Source organism: Oncorhynchus clarkii, chromosome 16 (assembly GCF_045791955.1).
Source record: "Oncorhynchus clarkii lewisi isolate Uvic-CL-2024 chromosome 16, UVic_Ocla_1.0, whole genome shotgun sequence".
In the NCBI taxonomy this organism is placed as follows: domain Eukaryota; kingdom Metazoa; phylum Chordata; class Actinopteri; order Salmoniformes; family Salmonidae; genus Oncorhynchus; species Oncorhynchus clarkii.
This window is the reverse complement of record NC_092162.1, coordinates 28,175,608-28,186,769: the sequence shown is the minus strand read 5'-3', so window position 1 is coordinate 28,186,769 and position 11,162 is coordinate 28,175,608. Positions and strand designations below refer to the sequence as shown.

General features: G+C 42.9%; 1 long non-coding RNA gene across 1 annotated transcript; it reads left to right on the top strand.

Moving 5' to 3' along the window:
- Positions 1-230: 230 nt before the first annotated feature.
- LOC139367547 (uncharacterized) lies at positions 231-4,304 on the top strand. The gene is made up of 5 exons (XR_011626871.1): positions 231-396; positions 1,845-1,922; positions 2,389-2,535; positions 2,700-2,893; positions 3,348-4,304. It is a non-coding gene; the product is annotated as an uncharacterized lncRNA (long non-coding RNA).
- The last annotated feature ends 6,858 nt before the right edge of the window (positions 4,305-11,162 follow it).

Here is an 11,162-nt window from a genome sequence, read left to right as displayed (position 1 = left end):
TCCAATACCACCAGAAAAAGTAGCTAAATTGGTCGCTAGTCGCTTTTTTGAAAATGTGTCGCTATAGGGGTCTGTATACTCGCTAAATATAGTGACTAAATCGCTAAATTGGCAACACTGCCAATGAGTGCAGCTGCGCTTATTGTTTGCAACATGAGTGTATGATGACGGGTAGCCTGGCGCCGCGCCAGGGAGGAGGAGTGGGAGCAGGCGTGACAGGATGAAGGTCTACGTATTCAAACTACGTCACACCATGAGAAAGTAGAAGGAAACAGCGATGTTGTAAAGCGGTTTATCGACACCACTGCATTTTTGGGCATGCAATACTTGGCTTTTAGAGGACACGATGAGAGGGAAAGTTCCGTTAACAAGGGCAACTACAATGAGATTGCGGAGGTAATTGCACGTTGCGACGCTTTACTTACTGAACATGGAGCTTTCGACTGTCTTTTCTATGATGTCGAAATCAATAGAGAATGATTTGACAGCTTCCATCGCATCATCCATTAAAAGGGAGATTAAAGAGAGAGGTTGACGCAGGGCATTTTTTTGCGCGCGTTCCAGCAGTCACTTTCCTTCTGTATTTATTTAGCAAAGGAGATAACACATAATCACTCTGGACAGACACAAGAAAAAACTAATTACAGAAATGTTGCAGCAGTCTAGGCTACACCAAAACAGAGATCTGACATGCTGAATGGGATGAAAAGGAGACAATTCTTCAGTCCTGTGAGTTCTATTGTCTATCGTTGTCTCTGTCTGGGTAGAGGATGTTCCCCTCTTAATCTAGTATAAATATAATTCACATGAAAAAGTACAAGGTTGCTACAGTTTGACAAGGTTTTTTTTTTTTTTTTAAACCATTTGACCTGATTAGGAAAAAACTGGTCCCATCATTAACCATATAAAACCTTTTTACAACTGATTAATCACTGTCATACTTTATAGGGTCCAGAGTTTTCCTGATTAGGCTAACAGATAAGAAAAAAATAAGGGAAAAAAATGCCCCACCATTTTGGGACCTATGGTGCAACCAGTCTGCTTGCAGTTGTCAGTTATCGTCAGGATGATCAGGGCTTTATTCAGGAACATTTCTTGGCATACTTTGATTTCTCAGTCTGTGTTTGACTTTGATTTCTGAAACGTCTGAGTTCATATTCATGGAGAAACCTGTTGCCCAAACATACAATGGTGCAATTGTGATGGAATGTATATGCTATTTGTATTTACAGCTAGCTCCCCTTCTGTTCCCTGATTAATAACCTCTATGGGATCAGTGTCCCTAAACCGGGACAGTTGTTGTTCAATATGCGATAATGTGACTAGAATGACATTGCAAGCAACAGCCAACTTTCTGGGCTCCTGAGTGGAGCAGTGGTCTAAGACACTGCATCTCAATGCAAGAGGTGTCACTGCAGTAGCTGGTTCAAATCCAAGCTGCATCACATCTGGCTGTGATTGGGACTCCCATAGAGTGGGGCACAATTGGCCCAGCTTTGGTTGGGATAGGCTGCAATTGTAAATAAGAATTTGTTCTTAACTGACTTGCCTGTTTAAAAAAAATAGATGTCTTATTTGGGCAAAAAGCTTAAATTCTTGTTAATCTAACTGCACTGTCCAATTTACAGTAGCTATTACAGCACAAATAATGCAATGTTCGAGGATAGTCTACAACAACAAATACTTTATCACGGCAACTGGTTTGGTTTTATCACGGCAATTCACCTCTGAAGGTAAATAATGTCATCGCATTCAGTAACTTGCTTTGTCATCCTGAGGGTCCCAGAGATAAAATGTAGTCAGTTTTTTTTATTTTTTAAATACATTTTTTTATTCAAATGTAGCAACTGGGTTCTACAGTTTGACCCCACTGCTGTCCCTGGCTCCACACACATCCTGCCCGGCCATCTAGATGTGTGAAGGTAGGTGTCTTTTCTGTAGGGAAGCTAATGATCCATCATGTATGACATTCCCGGGAGCTTGTAAACATAAATGTTTTATTACCATATAATGTTTGTATGTTCTCTATAGTTATGTACTTGAAAATGTTTAATTTGACCAATTCAGAACATTTGGGCAAACTCCTGGCAGATGTAATTCTTCACTGGATCAGTCTGAACCTTTGCACACATACTGCTGCCATCTTGTGGACAACATCTAAATTCACACCCACAATCCTATATCAATGGATGGCCTTTCTCTTGCATTTCAAAATGATTGTATTATCTTTTTCCAGATCTAATGTGTTATATTTTCCTACATTAATTTCAAATTTCCACAGACTTCCATAAACTTCAAAGTGTTTCCTTTCAAATGGTATCAAGAATATGCATGTCCTTGGTTCAGGTTCTGAGCTACAGGCAGTTAGATTTGGGTATGTCATTTTAGGCAGAAATTGGAAAAAAGGGTCTGATCCTTATTAAGAGATGATGACCACTCAGCTACTGTTGTCATCTCCCTCCGGACATGAACTGAAGCCACGTTTCATTTGCCCGCTCATTCACTGGCAAGTTGAATGTTTCCTGTCCAAGCACTGTGAGTACACTTATACATTTTCTCTCATTACTGTATGTAGAGTCAATCACACATACAAACATACTCATATTATTACACATCAATGATTTTAATTCTTGCTTGAACTAACTCATTCTTAGACAAAAGAGCTAACTGTGTTGTGTTATTGTTTTTTGTCCTCCCAGTCAAATCCTGTCCTGCCCTCAGTGGAAGAGTTGAGCTCTCTCCAAACACCATCCATCCATCCATGATGAGCCTGTCCTGCACTAAAGTCTATGAACACCTCAACCCCCGTCCTTCACTGAAGTCGAACCTCTGAACACCTCAACTCATGCCTCATACCTTCATTCAATCACTGCTGTGATCCCTTCCCAACACTGTAAGTAGCGCTCTCATTCCCATTCCCCATAATACTGTGCTATAAATGCCTTTATTAAATGCTTGAGGTTAAAATAATCTGTCTTTGACTATTTGTTAAACACGCTTTGCCATCTACATGCATTTTGTGCCAATACTGTGGGTCTCCCCTCCTCCTATATTGTTCAAGTCACCAGCCCCCACTGGTGTCCACATACTTTTGTATATATAGTGTATTTCATCTGTTATATGTGTAAAATCCATTTTGGTATAATTTAGGTTCTGTTTTTTTGGCAATTACCGGGGTGATTATCAACTTGGCACGGCACCTTCCACTGTTGGGAGAAAGAGCAGAGCAGGCCCTAGGGTCAGGAGGAGGAAAACGTTTCAAAAAATGGCATGCCCTTCTAAAACTGGTTATAATTACAACTCTGTTTATGATATTAAGATTCTAACAATGGCAGTCTGTTATATAGACTCATTTAGGAAAAGTCAAGGAGGGGAGGCATGACTTTATAATTGGCAGAGAAGGAGGACCAGAAGGAGCCGCTGCTCAGTGCAACGCAGCCTCTATCCTCATGGATGAAGACCGCATGGAGCTGGTGTAGCGAACCATGGCAGCAGTGGCCCTTCCCTCTCTGGCCATCCTGACCGGGGCTCAGGAGATCTCAGACGACTAGTGGAAGGACATGGTCCAGAAGATGCTCCAGACTCGCCAAAGCTCAGAAGGCCTGACTAAGGAGCGCAAATTAGACTGAATTGCCTCCTTTCCCACAGTGTCTTTAACTGTGCCCTGCATTTCACCATCACACTTACCCCAGGGGAGTCTGAGCTGAGGTCCTCTGAACAGGTCATGAGTCCTAGGTGTCTCAATTCTCAAGATATGAGAGAAATTGTGCAAACCCCTTTATGTCCAATTCATATTATATTAGGATATATCTCCTAAATATTTGTGTTTGAAAGGAGCCTCTGGGTACTCACTGATCCTAACCTAGAGGGCGGCAGGTAGCTTAGTGGTTAAGTGCATCGGGCCAATGACTGAAAGATTGCTGGTTTGAATCCCCAAGCCAACTAGGTGAAACATCTGCCTGTGCCCTTGAGCATGCCACTTAACCTTAATTGCTCCAGTACATTTCTCTGGATAAGAGTGTCTGTAAAATATGTAATACTTTTTTCATGAGCAGTCAAAAATACTGACTGAGCAGTTCTAGTGTTAAATGGCTGTGGGCTAGCAGACTGGTTCATACTGTGTACATTACTGTGTTGTCATTGAATTAAAATGATTTTAATGGTTGTACCTAACGACCTGATTCATACTGTAGTTTGTAGCCTACATTTCTGTACCATGCATATTATTGTCTGTTTAGCATTGCTGAAGCCAACTAGCCAAGTCCATAGATTATAGGCACTCAATAAATAGATATGAATGATAATTCATGAAGAGCCTCTTCATTTTTCCCCATACATTCACAACCAAAACAAAGAATGCCAAAACAAAATATCTTTAATCAAAATGGTAGTTCAGCAGGAAACTATTGTATGCGAAAACTCACCACTGTCTGAGCAGATGATTTCATCTGTATACATTTGAGGAGATAATGGGGTGGTCGCCGGAGGGGTCTCGACGTATGACTAATGTTGATTGGGTTACTTACTTTATGCAAAAGTATAAACGCAAAATGTGAATTGTTGGTCCCATGTTTCATGAGCTGAAATAAAAGATCCCAGAAATGTTCCATACGAACAAAAAGCTTATTTCTCTAAAATTTTGTGAACAAATGTGTTTACCCTGTTAAAACCCTGTTAGTAAGCATTTCTCTGTTGCCAAGATAATCCATCCAACTGAAAGGTGTGGCATATCAAGAAGCTGATGTGCTGGGGACAATAAAAGGCCACTCTAAAAGGTGCAGTTTTGACACATAACACAATGCGACAGATGTCTCAAGATTTCAGGTAGCGTGCAATTGGCATGCTGACTGCAGGAATGTCCAGCAGAGCTATTGCCAGAGAATTGAGTGTACATTTTTTACAATAATACCCCACTAACATTGTTTTCGAGAATTTGGCAATACGTCCAACCGCGCCAGCCCAGGACCACCACATCCGGCTTCTTCACCAGCGGGATCATCTGAGACCAGCCACCCTGACAGCTGATGAAACTGTGGGTTTTCACAACCAAATAATTTCTGCACAAACTGTCAGAAACCGCCTCAGGGAAGCATATGTGCATGCTCGTCGTCCTCACCAGGGTCTTGACCTGACTGCAGCTCTGCAATGTAACCGACTTCAGTGGGAAAATGCTCATGCTGGAGAAGTGTTCTCTTCAAGGATTAATTCTGGTTTCAACTGTACCGGACACATGGCAGAGGTGTGAAGTCAATGTTGTGAACGGAGTGCCACATGGTGGTGGGGTTATGGTATGGGCAGGCATAAACTACGGACAATGAACACAATTGTATTATATCCAGCAACTTCGCACAGTCATTGAAGAGAAGTGTGACAACATTCCAAAGGCCACAATCAAAAGCCTGATCAACTCTATACGAAGGAGATGTGTTGTGCTTCATGAGTCAGATGGTGGTCACACCAGATACTCAGGTTTTCTGATCCACGCCCCTACATTTGACATATTTTTAAATATCTGTATTCCCAGGCATATAAAATCCATATATTAGGCCCTAATGAATTTATTTCAATTGACTGATTTCCTTTTAAACTCAGCAAGAAAAGAAACTTCCTCTCACTGTCAACTGCGTTTATTTTCAGCAAACTTAACATGTGTAAATATGTGTATGAACATAAGATTCAACAACTGAGACACAAACTGAACAGGTTCCACAGACATGTGACAAACAGAAATGGAATAATGTGTCCCTGAACAAAGGGGCTTCAAAATCAAAAGTAAGAGTCAGTATCTGGTGTGGCCACCAGCTGCATTAAGCACTGCAGTGCATCTCCTCCTCATGGACTGCACCAGATTTGCCAGTTCTTGCTGTTAGGTGTTACCCCACACTTCCACCAAGGCACCTGCAAGTTCCTGGACATTTCTGGGGGGAATGGCCCTAGCCCTCACCTTCTGATCCAACAAGTCCTAGATGTGCTCAATGGGATTGAGATCCAGGCTCGTTGCTGGCCATGGCAGAACACTGACATTCCTGTCTAGCAGGAAATCACGCACAGAACGAGCAGTATGGCTGGTGGCATTGTCATGCTGGAGTGTAATGTCAGGATGAGCCTGCAAGAAGGAGGATGTCTTCCTTGTAACACACAGCGTTGAGACAACAAGCTCAGTCCGATGATGCTGTCACAGACCATGACCATGACCCTCCACCATGACCCTCCACCTCCAAATCAATCCTGTGTTCAGAGTACAGGCCTAGGTGTAATGCTCATTCCTTTGACAATAAACGCAAATCCGACCATCACCCTGGTGAGACAAAATCATGACTTGTCAGTGAAGAGCTCTTTTTTTGCCAGTCCTGTCTGGTCCAGCGACAGTGGGTTTGTCCCTATAGGCAACGTTGTTGCCGGTGATGTCTGTGAGGACCTGCCTTTCAACAGGCCTACAAGCCCTCAGTCCAGCCTCTCTCAGCCTATTGCGGACAGTCTGAGCACTGATGGAGGGATTGTGCGTTCCTGGTGTAACTCGGGCAGTTTTTGTTGCCATCCTGTACCTGTTCGGATGTACCGATCCTGTGCAGTTGTTGTTACACGTGGTCTGCCACTGGGAGGACGATCAGCTGTCCATCCTGTCTCCCTGTAGCGCTGTCTTAGGCATCTCACAGTATCTCTAGTCCTCATGCCTCCTTCCAGCATGCCTAAGGCACGTTCACACAGATGAGCAGGGACCCTGGGCATCTTTCCATTGGTGTTTTTCAGAGTCAGTAGAAAGGCCTCTTTAGTGTCCTACGTTTTCATAACTGTGACCTTAATTGCCTACCATCTGTAAGCTGTTAGTGTCTTAATGACTATTCCACAGGTGCATGTTCATTAATTGTTTATGGGTCATTGAACAAGCATGGGAAACAGTGTTTAAACCATTTACAATGAAGATCTGTGAAGTTATTTGGATTTTTACGAAAGACCGCATCCTGAAAAGGGGAGGTTTCTTTTTTTCATATTATACAGGAGAACTATTATCGCCTTATGGTGAGGATAGCCATGCTGCAAGGGTAATTTAAGTGTAGGAAACGATGAAACCGTGTCTGTGCCACCAATAAGTACAGATGGTGATTTAAATCCCCTCGCACAATCCCCGCAGCCGGACAATTTTCTCATGGCTTCTGGAAGGAAATGCTGTCGGAATGCTCAACCGGTGTCGCTCCATTAAGCAACTTGGAATCAGAGGTTGGAATCAGAGGCCAAGCCTTCTCTGGTCTCTCCTCCGCCGCCAAAGCTTCTCAATATTAGCTCTGACAAATTGAAAACTCTAGTTGTTGGCGACTCCATTACCCGCAGTATTAGACGTAAAAATACACTGTCTACCAGAGGGCAGGGCTACCGACGTAAAGGCTATATCTGAAGATGGTGCTGGCTAAGACTAAAACTGGCGAGTGTAGAGGGTATAGGGTTATTGTTATCCATGTCGACACCAACGATGTTAGGATGAAACAGTCAGAGGTCACCAAGCGCAACGTAGCTTCAGCGTGTAAATCTGCTACAAAGATGTAGGCCTCGAGTATTTGTCTCTGGCCCCCTCCCAGTTAGGGGGAGTGATTGAGTCTCACAACTCAATCGCTGGTTAAAAACTGTTTTTTGCCTCTCCCAAATGATAGAATTTGTAGATAATTTGCCCTCTTTCTAGGACTCACCCACAAACAGGACCAAGCCTGACCTACTGAGGAGAGACGAACTCCATCCTAGCTGGAGGGGTTCTCTCATCTTTTCTATGAACTTAGACAGCGATCTAACTCCTCTAGCTCCACAATGAGACAGGGTGCAGGTCAGGCAGCAGGCTGTTAGCCAGCCAGCCTGCCAGCTTAGTGGAGTCTGTCACTAGCACAGTCAGTGTAGTCATTTCAGCTATCCCCATTGAGACCATGCCTGTGCCTCAATCTAGGTTGTCCAAAACTAAACATGGCCGTGTTCGCTTTAGCAATCTCACTGGAATAAAGACCTCCATTCCTGTCATTATTGAAAGAGATTGTGATATCTCACATCTCAAAATAGGGCTACTTAATGTTAGATCCCTCCAAGGCAGCTTCCAAGGCAATAGTCAATTAACTAATCACTGATCATAATCTTGATGTGATTGGCCTGACTGAAACATGGCTTAAGCCTGATGAATTTACTGTGTTAAATGAGGCCTTTCCTCCTGGTTACACTAGTGACCATATCCCCCGCGCATCCCGCAAAGACGGGGTTGTTGCTGACATTTGCAATAGCAAATTTCATTTTACAAAAAAAATGACTGCATTTTCATCTTTTGAGCTTCTAGTCATGAAGTCTATGCAGCCTACTCAATCACTTTTTGTAGCTACTGCTTACAGGCCTCCTGGGCCATATACAGCTTTCCTCACTGAGTTCCCTGAATTCCTATCGGACCTTGTAGTCATGGCAGATAATATTCAAATTGTTGGTGACTTTAAAATTCACATGGAACAGACCCACTCCAAAATGACTTTCGGAGCAATCATCAACTCAGTGGATTTTGTCCAACATGTCTCGGGATGTACTCACTGCCACAGTCATACTCTGGACCTAGTTTTGTTTTGTGGATCTTAATGTTTTTCCTCATAATCTTGGACTATCGGGCCACCAATTTATTATGTTTGCAATCACAACAAATAATCTGCTTATACCCCAACCAAGGAACATCAAAAGCCGTGCTATAAATTCTCGGAAACCCAAAGATTCCTAGATGCCCTTCCAGACTCGCTCCACCTACCCAAGGACGTCGGAGTACAAAAATCAGTTAACCACCTAACCGAGGAACTAAATATAACCTTGTGTAATACCCTAGATGTAGTCGCACCCCTAAAAACAAAAAACATTTGTCATAAGAAACTAGCTCCCTGGTATACAGAAATACCCGAGCCCTGAAGCAAGCTTCCAGAAAATTGGAACGGAAATGCCTCTCCACCAAACTGGAAGTCTTCCGACTAGCTTGGAAAGACAGTACTGTGCAATATCGAAGAGTCCCCACTGCTGTTCGATCATCCTATTTTTCAAACTTAATTGAGGATAATGTATTTTTAATACTGTCGCAAAGCTAACTAAAAATCAGCATTCCCCAAGAGAGGATGGCTTTCACTTCAGTAGTGATAAATTAGAAAGCAAATTACGGATTCCTCTTTAAATCTGCGTATTTCTCCAAAGCTCAGTTGTCTGAGTCTGCACAACACTGCCAGGACCTAGGATACACTCAAGTTTTTTTAATCCTATATCTTGACACATTCATGAAAATAGTAATGGCCTCTAAACCTTCAAGCTGCATGCTGGACCCTATTCCAACTAAACTACTGAAAGAGCTGCTTCCTGTGCTTGGCCCTCCTATTTTGAACATAATAAACAGCTCCCTATCCACCACTCACTAAAAGTGGCAGTAATAAAGCTCTAAAAAACTATCAGCCTATATCAAATCTCCCATTCCTCTCAAAAATGTTAGAAAAAGCTGTTTGTGCAGCTGTCACTACCTTCCTGAAGACAAACAATGTATACGAAACGCTTCAATCTGGTTTTAGACCTAATCATAGCACTAAGACTGCACACGTGAAGATGGTAAAATGATCTATTTAATGGCGTCAGACCAAGGTGTCAGACCATCTGTCCTCGTGCTCCTAGACCTTAGTGCTGCTTTTGACACCATCAATCACCACATTCTTTTGGAGAGATTAGAAACCCAAATTGGTCTACATGGACAAGTTCTGGCCTGGTTTAGATCTTATCTGTTGGAAGGATGTCAGTTTGTCTCTGTGGATGGTTTGTCCTCTGACAAATCAACTGTAAGTTTCGGTGTTCCTCAAGGTTCCGTTTTAGGACCACTATTGTTTTCACAATACATTTTACCTTTTGGTGATTTCATTCGGAAACATAATGTTAACTTTCACTGCTATGTGGACGATACACAGCTGTACATTTCGATTAAACATGGTGAAGCCTCAAAATTGCCCTCCCTGGAAGCATGTGTTTCAGACATAAGGAAGTGGATGGTGGCAAATTTTTACATTTTAAACACGGACACAACAGAGATGCTAGTTCTAGGTCCCAAGAAACAAAGAGATCTTCTGTTGGATCTGACAATTAATCTTGATGGTTGTACAGTCATCTCAAATAAAACTGTGAAGGACCTCGGTGTTACTCTGGACCCTGATCTCTCTTTTGACGAACATATCAAGACTATATCAAGGACAGATTGAATATTAGCCGATTGAACATTAGCTATCAGAATGGAAGGCAAGGGCAGATTAGCCACTTGTCGCCTGATCCTCACGAGGCATCCTGATCTCTTTCCGTGAAACCTACATTTCCTTCACCAGCGAAACATGGGGATCTGGGCCTGGTCAGGTGTCCGTACTATATCCCTTGCATCCGACTCGTTGAAGAAGAACTCCTCGTCCACTTTGAAGAGTCAATGTCAATGTGTGGGGGCACCTGCATTGAGGTAATATGTACATGTAGGTAGAGTTATTAAAGTGACTATGCATAGATAATAACAGAGAGTAGCAGCAGTGTTCCAGAGCGGGGGGGGGGGGGGGGGGGGGACAATGCAAATAGTCTGGGTAGCCATTTGATTAGCTGTTCAGGAGTCTTATGGTCTGGGGGAAGAAGCTATTTAGGAGCCTCTTGGACCTAGACTTGGTGCTCTGGTACTGCTTGCCATGCTGTAGCAGAGAGAATAGTCAATGACTAGGATGGCTGGAGCCTTTGACAATTTTTATGGCCTTCCCCTGACACCGCCTGGTATAGAGGTCCTGGATGGCAGGAACCTTGGCCCCAATGATGTACTGGGCCGTACAAACTACCATCTGTAGTGTAGTGTCAGAGGCCGAGCAGTTGCCATGTGGTTCGTCCTTTAAAAGTTGCAGCGTACTGCGGCACAGCGTGCATGGTACCACAATGTTATGTTATTTAAGTGCCAACCACTGGTACCATGATTGCTAGTTAGTGCTCGTTTGACGACCAGAGGGCATCTTTGAGAAGCATTTGATTGCCTTCAATAGTGGCTGCACTAGAGACTTTAAAACCTTCTTTTGTAAAAAATGTAGTGTATGGAACTGATTTTAAGAAAATTTGCCTAACATTATCGTGTTCCTATTCCAAGAAAAAAAAGAAAAAAACTCTGGGTTTCC